This window comes from Aulonocara stuartgranti (genome assembly GCF_965226115.1).
Source record: "Aulonocara stuartgranti genome assembly, chromosome: 3".
Lineage (NCBI taxonomy): Eukaryota > Metazoa > Chordata > Actinopteri > Cichliformes > Cichlidae > Aulonocara > Aulonocara stuartgranti.
In genome coordinates, this window is record NC_138941.1 from 11,386,128 (window position 1) to 11,396,664 (window position 10,537).

Here is a 10,537-nt window from a genome sequence, read left to right on the forward strand (position 1 = left end):
ATAATGGGCATTACCAATGCAAACTGAATGATACAGAAGATGAAAGAAGAGACTTTGATCAGTTAATAAAGCTCATGGTCTGGATTCATTGTGGCTGCTACACAGATACTTCTGGGTCACTTCTCTCAGTTAGGAACCTTCCTCACCAAACTGACTGTTGGACCACACCCCTGGTTTCATGAGAAATTGTTTCAGCCATGATTTCTCTTCCTGTATTTCAGAGTAAAGACTGAAGTGACAAATGGAAGCATGTTTAAAAAACACAATGTGAGAGAGACGTTGAGGTCCTTAGAAGTTACCCTGGGTTTTTCTGTCACCCTGCTAGATGTTACACACCTTGTTATTGGACTGATTTCTACTGCTGGACTACTCCTGCGGAGAGTAACAATACTCTTACTAATTAGCTTTCTGTATAATATTGGTGACGCTGAGCACGTTTCCAAGGCTACCGTCTGTCGGGCAGTCAGGAATGTTACAGTTGCACTGAAACGTCTCCTGTACTCGTTTGTGGTGTTCCCCGGTCATAGACCCACAAGATTCATCAAAGAGGGATGCCACAAAATTGCAGGTATCAGGATGACCAAAACTTAATTTATGATGTGGTGATACTTGAACTACTACTTAAATTTTACATTTATTTTCAGGGTTCCCAGGCGTGATTGGCTGTACAGATGGCACTCGCATTCCAATCATTGCTCCTTCAATAAATGAAGGAGACTATGTGAACAGGAAGTCTTTCCACAGCATTAATGTACAGGTACATAGTTCCCTGTAGCATGTCAAACTAACAAATTATTTCATTATAGTAATGGATGCTAATTTGTGTTCTCTGCACTGTGAAGATCATATGTGATGCTGCCAACATTATCACAAATGTGGAAGCCAAGCGGCCAGGCTCTGTCCATGACTCACAAATATTCCATGAATGTACACTGAGCACAAAATTTGGACATGGTGAGTTGAGAATACCTTAAAATATATAAAGACCAATTGCTTCAGGGACATTTGAACTGAAGTGTATCCTTCTGTCTTAGGAGAGTCCACTGGCTACTTGCTTGGTGATAGGGGGTATCCATGTTTACCCTATTTGCTTACCCCTTACTCTGACCCTGAACCGGGCCCACAGCAGCGATATAATCTGGCTAATTGCAGGACAAGAGCCAGAATTGAAATGACTATCGGAATGCTTAAGGCCCGGTTCCAGTGCCTGCAAAGACTCAGGGTCACCCCAGAAAGGGCATGTGACATTATTGTGGCATGTGTGATTCTTCACAACATTGCCACAACATTGCCACATTAGAGGAGAACACTGTCCTTCTGAACCAAACATCAGCAGTGATCCAAACCATGAACATCCTGACCCTCCCACGGACATACAAGATGGAAGAGCAGTCAGAGACACCATATGTCACAATCATTTCTTTTGACCCATCACCTCAACATGTTGAAAGAAGAATAAACAGATTTTTTGTTCAACTGGCTTTATTGGTCGCCTGTATTTCCTGTACACAAAGTATTAAAAGATGTAAACCTCATAAAGTGTCTCTGTTGCTTCCTCCTCTGTAACAGCTGTCAATGTTTCTTCATTATTTTCCTGTAGTAAAGAAATAAACAACATTGCTGTTCTACTGTGAACTCATATAATCTGTGGAGTATTACTCACAACTGCATGTTGGTCTGGCTCAACAGGAGGCTGCACCAGATGCAGTACACCACCACCATCAACTGATAGAATATGAGGTTTACACAGGTCACTTATAACTTACAAGGGACCAAATGGCAATTAACAAACATACCAATCACCTTACACTTCATTGTCATTATGCTCTCAAAGACAACCAAGACTGAGGGAAGGCAAAATCAGTCGGAAAATAACTTCACTACAAACAAATTCATTATGGTGAAGAGTTTATCAAATGAATGAGCAGCACTGCAAAGGTGACTGTGAAGAAAGGATGTATGCACATCATGTATTATTTTGAATTTACCCCCTATGTAGGCACTTGTGTCTTGCGGGGTTATTGACTCAGAGGATGTCCCCACAGAGATGCCTTCGGCCACAGGGCGCCCACTGTTTTGGCTGAGGGCCAACTGCTGAGCCTCTGTGAGTGGTGGTGGTGGAGGACCCCCACCTGTTTTTCGGGCCTCCGCTTTTTTTCTGTTGGCTATAACGGGTCACATTTGAGCACACAGAGTAAGCAAATATGTACTTGTAATGTGCTCAGATAATTTCAATAAGTGCTTACAGAAAGGAAATTAATGTAGCCTCTAACTGCAATTGATTTACATGGGACAAACAGACCAAGCACTATGGCTCATAATACAATTACACCTTACCTGTTTGGACTATATTTTTATATTTCATTTTTACTTGCTGCCAGGAACGTTTGGGGCCTGTTGGGTTGCACCTGTGCTCACATCACATCACAAAATAAAATGTATAAAATAACAAATAAAATAACATATGATAAAATAACGTGTTAAATGGGTGGAAATCCCTAGATCAATGTTTATATTAACACTCACGCATTGACTCTGTCGGCTATGTTTTGCCATGCATGCTCCCTTTCTTTTGCAGCTGTGGCTGTGTTACTTTTTTCCGCGGAATTTGCATGTTATCGACATATGCTGCCATCAGAATTTCGGCCTCAAGCGCTGTAAAATACATTGACCGCGCCTTCTTTCCCTCCGTCTCCATGGTGACTCGCTTAATCTGTGCTCCGCTTATCAGGGCTTTATGTATCCTCGTCCACGCGCTTAACTTGGGGTTAAAGCAACTCCGCGTTGACTGAACTAATTGTTATCAGCCTTTCTGAAACCGAATATTCCGAGTTGGACAGTTCGGGGTTACTCAACCCTGCGTATCGTTTTTCACTCTGAGTTTTCTAAACCGGCTTCCTGAAACAGGGCCCTGGTGTCAGATCTGCATGCAGTGTCAATGAGACGATCAACAACAGATCAGACAAAACACTCAGGCGGACACTCCTCTGTAGAAGGAAACATGGAAAGTGTGAGGTAATCAGTGCACAACATCACTTTGTATTTCAGGCTGTTTTTATATAGAACTTCAGCACCAATGTAAAAGTTCTGGTTTTAGGAAGATGAAGAACATTTTCAGGAAGGATGCCGTCTGCAAGCAGAGCTGCTTGAACCTCAGCGCTGAGGTCCAGACTACTTCCTGTGAAGCCACGTGATGTAAATCTGCTGCTGTAACTTCACAGTTTACTGAAGCTAAATGCAACGTTACCATATAATCTGTTTTCAACAAAGGTTTCACTCCGTCCGGTGTTGATGGAATGATTCAGGCCGTACTCGTCAGGCTTCCCGTCGACCACACGCATTTCAGTCACAAACCCCGTGACTGACAACAAGAGAAACAGCAGAAGAAAAGATGTGAAAAATACTGGATGATGATGATGGAGGATTAACCGCGGTGGCTAAACTGTTTCCTGTCTTTGTGGGCGTACTCACAGGGAAGTTTCCAGGCACGTCAGTCTTGGTGGCTAAAGTCTCCATTTTCCAACATGTATCGCTACAGGTGCAAAGACACAACATTAATCATCAGTGTAAATATTTTAATGCTGTCCAAACGGTGTTTGCTTTGTCTGTCCTCTCGCACTCACAGAGGAAACGAGGACGCCACCTTCAACCCATCTTCAGTTGGCTCAACCATGGCCGGACTTCCTGTTGGCTTTGTGACAGCAAACCACTTGAAATTAGAGCAAACTGCAGTCAAGCACCACTTACAGCAACCTGTGGACACGCAAATGGAAAGCACTGAGAATCATACAGAAGCATAAGAGCTGTTTATTGTGTGTGTGTGTGTGTGCACATTAATAATACACTGATGTATGTTAGTTTGATTTATGCTATATCTGAGAAAACAATTGCAGAATTTTACATCAAAGTTTCCAAAGCTGATGTTTTGTTGTTCACACTGTTTTATATTCATATATCTGTGAAGGTTCTCAGTCATCCAGGTCATCGTAGTCAAAGGAGCTTGCAAAGAAAAGCGTCTGGACTTCTTTAAGTTACTTGAAGACGTTTCACCTCTCATCCGAGAAGCTTCTTCAGTTCTAAGGTCAAATGGTGGAGAGTCCCAGATATAAACCTAGTGGGAGTGACCCCCCACAGAGGGACAAAAGGACCCCCTGATGATCCTCTAATCGCCTGAGCCAAGGTGTGAAACTGGGTGTGGGTCCCAATCAGCCAGAGTTTCGGGTGTGTTCATTGTGAAACCTGGCCCCACCTTGTCATGCGAATTCCTGAGGTCAGATGGCCCAGGATGTGAGTGGGCGTTAAGGCGTCTGGGAAGGGATCTCAAAACTGGATTATAGATGGCAGAGAGTTGGTGTCGTAAACCCCGCCTCTGTTCAAAGATGGTCGCTCACAGTGGACATACCTTAGGCCCAGTCTCAGTCACAGACATCATCAATAAGTATTTCTCTGAGGGCCATACATATGAAGTGATCCTGGATTTTCTTGAAAACAAGCATAATATTTGTATGAGTCTGAGAACATTAAAGAGGAGGCTAAAAGATGCTGGAATGACTAGAAGGACAGACTTTACTCCCACTGACATTGTCATTTCATGAGCATTCCTCGCTGCACTGTACAGCAAACACCACGTTGTTAAGTTTGTGTTTTGGCGTTTTGTCTTTCGGGTGAACCAGTTTGTGTCTGAGCGTGTTGTTGGGTCTGAAATGCACCGGGATGTCATGCTTGGAGAAAACTCTCCTGAGTTTTTCTGATACACCGGCTACATAGGGGATGACAATGTTGTTGCGTCTGTCCTTCTTATCCTCCTTCGCTGGTGTCTGGTCTTCTTTTCTTTGCCTCTTTGCTGACTTTAAAAACGCCCATTTAGGATAGCCGCACGTTTTGAGTGCTTCCTTTACATGTGTGTGTTCCTTCTTTTTTCCTTCAGGCTTAGAGGGAACATGTTCTGCTCGGTGGTGTAGGGTCCTAATTACTCCAAGTTTGTGTTCCAGAGGGTGATGGGAGTCAAAGAGGAGGTACTGGTCCGTGTGTGTGGGCTTCCGGTAAATTTCGATGTTGAGGTTGCCGTTCTCTTCAATGTGCACGGCGCAGTCCAGGAAAGGCAAACAGTTGTCCTTTGTGTCTTCCCTGGTGAACTTGATGTTTATCATCAACATATAAAGTCGTTCATAACAAACTGAAAGGCCGGGAGTTTAAAATGCAAACCGATGGAAGCAGCAGTAGAAGACTATAATGTCACAGAGCACACAGTGTCTATTATTGTGTAGACATTTATAAATAAGAGCTTAATAAAGATGCTTAATTTCTTAAGAAATAAACAGGTGGAGGGATCTTTATCAAAAGTGGATGTTGCATCTGTGGCTAAACCCCTGTACCCAAAAACTTTAAAAATCTAGTGTGTGTGAGGCTGTGTAAGTAAAGCTTGCCCTTCACACCCGCGTGTAACAAACCATTTGTTGGGGGTTGTGGATTTGACACCTCAGCATTGTGAAAGTGGGGAAACATGTTTCTGGCTGTGCATAAGATTCCTCCTTACAACTTAGAATCTCAGTTCTAAATGAAATTCAGATGTTTTTTTAAGTATGGCTAATGTATTATTTGACTTCTAAGGCATACACACACACACACACACACACACACACACACACACACACACGTGCGCGCACACGAACAACACCAACAAAGAGAAGAAGAAGAAGGGGTCGTTTTACTACGCATCATAAAAACGCAATCATTCATCTTCCAACTGTATCTTTCTGTTCTGTCTTTAGAATCATTGGTTTGTGACCTTCCTTCTGTGAGGGCACACACACACACACACACACACACACACACACACACACACACACACACACACACACACACACACACAATTTTAAGTAGGCAATACGGTTACCATCATCCTGTCTGGTTTATTGAGTGGGTTGAGAACTGATACATAGACGACTGAATTAGTATTATTTTGGGGAACATGAGAGCAGGGTGATCAGAATCTTGCAGCCAGAGTTTAAATGAGTGAAACTGGCAGATTTTTGTTTTGTTTTGTTTTTGTTTTTGAAGTACGGGTGTTTTCTCACCTATAAGAGAAAGAACATTTTGTGACAAGTCCTAAGACCGGGCTTTTGTATTTTTTCTTTTGTTTTTCAGTTTATTTGTCATTTTTCATTTTATTTTTATTTTTTGAACAGTGCACTGATTTTTGTTTGTGAATTTCTTTTCTTTAAGCAGATCTGCACGTCGGGAAGAAAACCGTTGCGGGTGGGTTTCTCCACATTAAAATGGGCTCTGGAGAAAGCCACTTATTGGGACAAGTCCCTGTCCAAAAAGGATTCAGCGATGTAATCTGATCTAAAGTTCTTCTTTTCTTTTTGAAATGACGTCATTTTGCTGAGAGTGGAAACTAAATGCGACGACAGGTTCCACTATCAGCAAAGAAAGTAAGAATGGATGAATGAATGAATGAATGAATGAATGGAAATAAAACAAACTGACTGACTGGTAAAAGCTGACAAGACTGACTGACTTAACACCATTGCGTGAAGTCAACCCCCACCTGACAAAGGTGTGGATGTATCTCTGTGTGTGTCTCTGTTACAGGAGCAGAAAAATGATAGCAACATCTGAGGTTGCGTGATGGTTTAACCTTTTAAATGCCATTTTTATGTTTGTGAATCTATCAGAGGTGTGTTATTCATGGGCTTGTGGTACTCACAGAAGTTACTGTGAGAAAGTGTGTACACACCTGCGCAGCGCTAACATTTGCATTTTTTCTACAGCATTGCAGTTTTTTATGTGATTTGATGATGTGGTTTTTAGCAGAACAATTGGTGGATGTTTGTTTCTTTATTACAGGTTTTGTTTTCTTTAAGAGTGCATGTAGCATTCAGCAGAAGTGGACAAGTGACATGAGAAAAACAAATAAGGGATGCAGCTTTTATGGAATATTTGAAGATGGGCTATTGAGCTCATAGTGATGAAATGGGTGGAGTGACATTGTTTAAGGGAAGTCACAGATTAAATTGTGGAATAAATTGGGATGATTCATGATTTGGGACAAATTATGGTAATAATAGTGATTTAATGATTGGAGAAAACCTGCACATGATACTTGTCTGTTATGCTGAGTACTTTATCACTTTCATGATCTATAGTTGGTTGCAAATGTGAAGTTTGATTTAGATTGTTTTAGGGAGACTGTGCAACATTCTTATGCATGTCTCATTGGGGAGTTGACACATGGCGAAAGCCGTGTGGCGAGAGGAGTGTTATTTTTTCAATTTGTAGATGTCGTGAGGTGCCAGAGGCAAAGTGGGTGTGGCTGAAGGTCTACAAACGAAAGTGGAACGAGCCCAGGTGGACGGGGGGTCCATTCAAGGTGGAGACCAGGACCTCACACGCGGTCCGACTGAAAGGGAAAGGGGAAACCTGGTACCACTGGAGCTAGTGTGCTGTAGCGGAAGAGCCTAAGAGGTCGGAAAGGCTCTCTGCAAAGGAAAAGAGGGGGAACTCGGCTGAGACCCCCCTACATGGATCCCAGCCCAGGGACAGAATAAATCCCTGATCCATGCAACGACTGAAGGGTAGTCTACCCCGGAAGTTGAAGAAAGAAGAGTAAGAGAGAATCACCCGACTCAGAAGATAAAGGTTTAAAAATAATAATAACAATAACGACGAAAACAAAAGTAAATAAAAAAAAAAACAAAAAGACAAAACAAAACAAAAGAACAAGTGAGATTACATTGGACAAAAGCGATGAGAGAAATAACTAAAATGGGGTTATGGGGAAAGTGGAGAGCAATGGTAGTGTTAGGAGTGATAACTGTTGTGATTGTAACTGTGATTTTTCTTGCAAGTGAATTGCCCAGAGACAGACCTGAATCCATTCCAGCAACTCCACCATCACAGGCCACGGTGGAGCGAACCAAACGTAGTGAAACAGGTAAATCAGATGAGTGTTTGGATTATTATGGCGGTGTAGAGTTGGACTACGTTAAAGGGTCCACAATCTCGTATGCATTTGATCTTTGTGCTGTCATTAAATGCAAGGGCTTACTGAACAGTTGAGTCCAACGTCTTTAATGGCAGTACTAAATCGGATGGCGTTAGATATGTTGTTGGGATAAAAAGGGGGCGTTTGGGGATATGTATTGTACTTTCATTCCAAATAACACAGTTCCCGACGGCTCTGTGACCCGAGTTCTGGAAGGCCTAAAGACGTCCACCGCAGTGTATGAGCATTCGGGATTAGATGACCTGTTGGAAGCGTGGACGACCTCTGTCTTTGGGCAATGGAAAGATTTTATTACGTATGTCAATTATGGTTTCTTTGTCTGTTTTCATTGCAGTATTAGTGACATGTGGGTGTTGTTGTGTGCCTTGTATCAGAGCCTTGTTCGTAAGACTCATCAATCGTGCTGTGGGAGAGTCTGATACAAAGGCCGACACCATGATGCCACTTTTGGGAAATGGGGAGTCACAGTATGAAAACATTATGGTGAAAGATTTAGTTTAGTTTTATCTGCCATGGAGCAGATAAAAAAGGGGGACTTGTAGGAATGTTTAGCTTATTTTAGAGTTTAGAAATATGTTATCATAGAATGTAGAATTATTGTAGGGACACTGTTTGTAAAGTAATAAAGGCCTCACTCTCTTGTGAAGTTAGGAGTAGATTTTAGAAGGCTTCTCCCCCACTGAGTGGAAATTCCCCAGAGGATGCAAGGTAGGGGTTTATGACCTCTAGGGAGTCATCTACCCCCACAGTGTTTTAACTGTTACACACACACATCCACACGCACACTCACTCATGTGCACTCACACATACACACAGGTATGCGCACACACTCACTCACGAGCACTCACATAGACACGTGGGAACGTGCACATGTAGGCATTCACGTGCTCGTGCACATACAAACAGAGAGAGTTTGCAGCACACCGTAGAGGGGGTTTTATGATGGGGTCACTTCTATAAAGCTGACTGTAACCAACAAAGGAGTGAAGATTTTTGTAGAGGGACACCGGCCTCATCTTCCCTTCTAGAAGTGCATGCTTAAATGAAGATGAATGTAGATGAATAAAGATTTTGTGAAAATGACTACTGAGTCCGGTGCCATCTCTGGATGCTCGAGGAATAAGAAGAACCGGGGTAAAACTGAATTCTCAACAAGACACATTGAAAACCATGTTAAGAAGATCTTGTTGTTTCCTGTGGATCCGACACAGAGAGTGGACTTCAGACAGAAAGCGTGGAAGAGATTTTAGAGGCCGTGTGTGGCAACAGGAAGTTTCTGTGTGTTTGCTGATCTTACATGTGGAAAACAACACGTGATGTTTGTGAAGTTCTACAATGATCATTGTTCTCACAGCATTTTGAGTGGGAACAGTTCAAACTGGGAGTAGTGGGAGTTATTTACTGATTGAAACAAGCTGAATGTTTCTGTGACGATGAAGATCAGCAGCTCAGCTGATCAATGAACTGACATCTATCAGTCGTTTCATGAGATGAAGTCATCAGCAGACATTTGTTCTGACTGTGTGATGAATGTCAGAAGGTCAGGGCTCTGCTTTAGTCACTGCTTGATGATCATTGGCTCATTGTTGAATCCAGGGCCCAGTCTGACCTCTGACCTTTGCTGCAGGTCTTCTGTGTTATCTCCACTTTCATGTCTGATCTTCTGCTGTATCATCCAAAATAAACATCTGGATCATTTCCAACACTTCAGCAGATCTTTAGTTTGGGCAGTGCAGCACAGAATAACACATATTGTACTATACTGCCCACTTCCTGATCTTATTGGATCTGTGTGTGAGGTTGGTGAAGGAAACACATGTTTACTGAGTGAGTCGCTGCCATTAGGAACTAGTTTTTATATCACAGCCTGGAAATCACACAGGACCATTTCTGCAAGTGAAAAGTCGTCATTGGAGGAAAATGATTGTGTAGTTTGTGCGACTGAAGAATTGTCCCAACTACATGTGCTGCTGACCTTTGACCTTTCCTTTAGGTGCACAGAGGAGTCTGTGGAAACATCCAGAACTGAGGCAGTGCTACAGATGCTTCAAATAAAGTGGTGTATTATCCATGTTTTCTATGGATCACATCCAGTATCCTGATCTAACGAGCCCCCTTTTTGTGGATTTTAGAGCCTCTGACTTTTGCTGCGTCTCATTTCAAGCACAAGAGCAAGAAGTGGATGAAGAAATGGGGCGAGTGGGGTCAGTGTGGTGCACGTCAGCTGTGCTCACACATGCTTTCACAAAGAACATGTGTGTTCATCGGCAGCATTAAGGCGCACTTTAGTCTTCATAATAATAAAGTATTCTGACTTTATTCTTCTGAATCCTCACAGTCATGTTGCAGCTCTGCTCTGCTTTAAGAACATGTTCTACCAGGATGTTACTTTCCTAAACGTGTTCTCCAAATGTTCCAAAGACTTTGTTCTTGTCAGGGGTAGTGTCGTGGATGAGAGAAGGAGGACCCAAACGCTGGACTCACAGGCAGGTAGGTGAAGGTGGATGTTTATTGCCGAAGGAGCGA

The 10,537-nt window shown here is 42.6% G+C and overlaps 1 long non-coding RNA gene across 1 annotated transcript; it reads right to left on the reverse strand.

Annotated features, from left to right (window-relative positions):
* Positions 1-3,166: 3,166 nt before the first annotated feature.
* On the reverse strand, positions 3,167-3,734 carry LOC309702526. The gene is made up of 3 exons (XR_014275590.1): positions 3,624-3,734; positions 3,472-3,532; positions 3,167-3,361 (listed from the first exon to the last, which is right to left on the reverse strand). It is a non-coding gene; the product is annotated as an uncharacterized lncRNA (long non-coding RNA).
* Between the last annotated feature and the right edge of the window lie 6,803 nt (positions 3,735-10,537).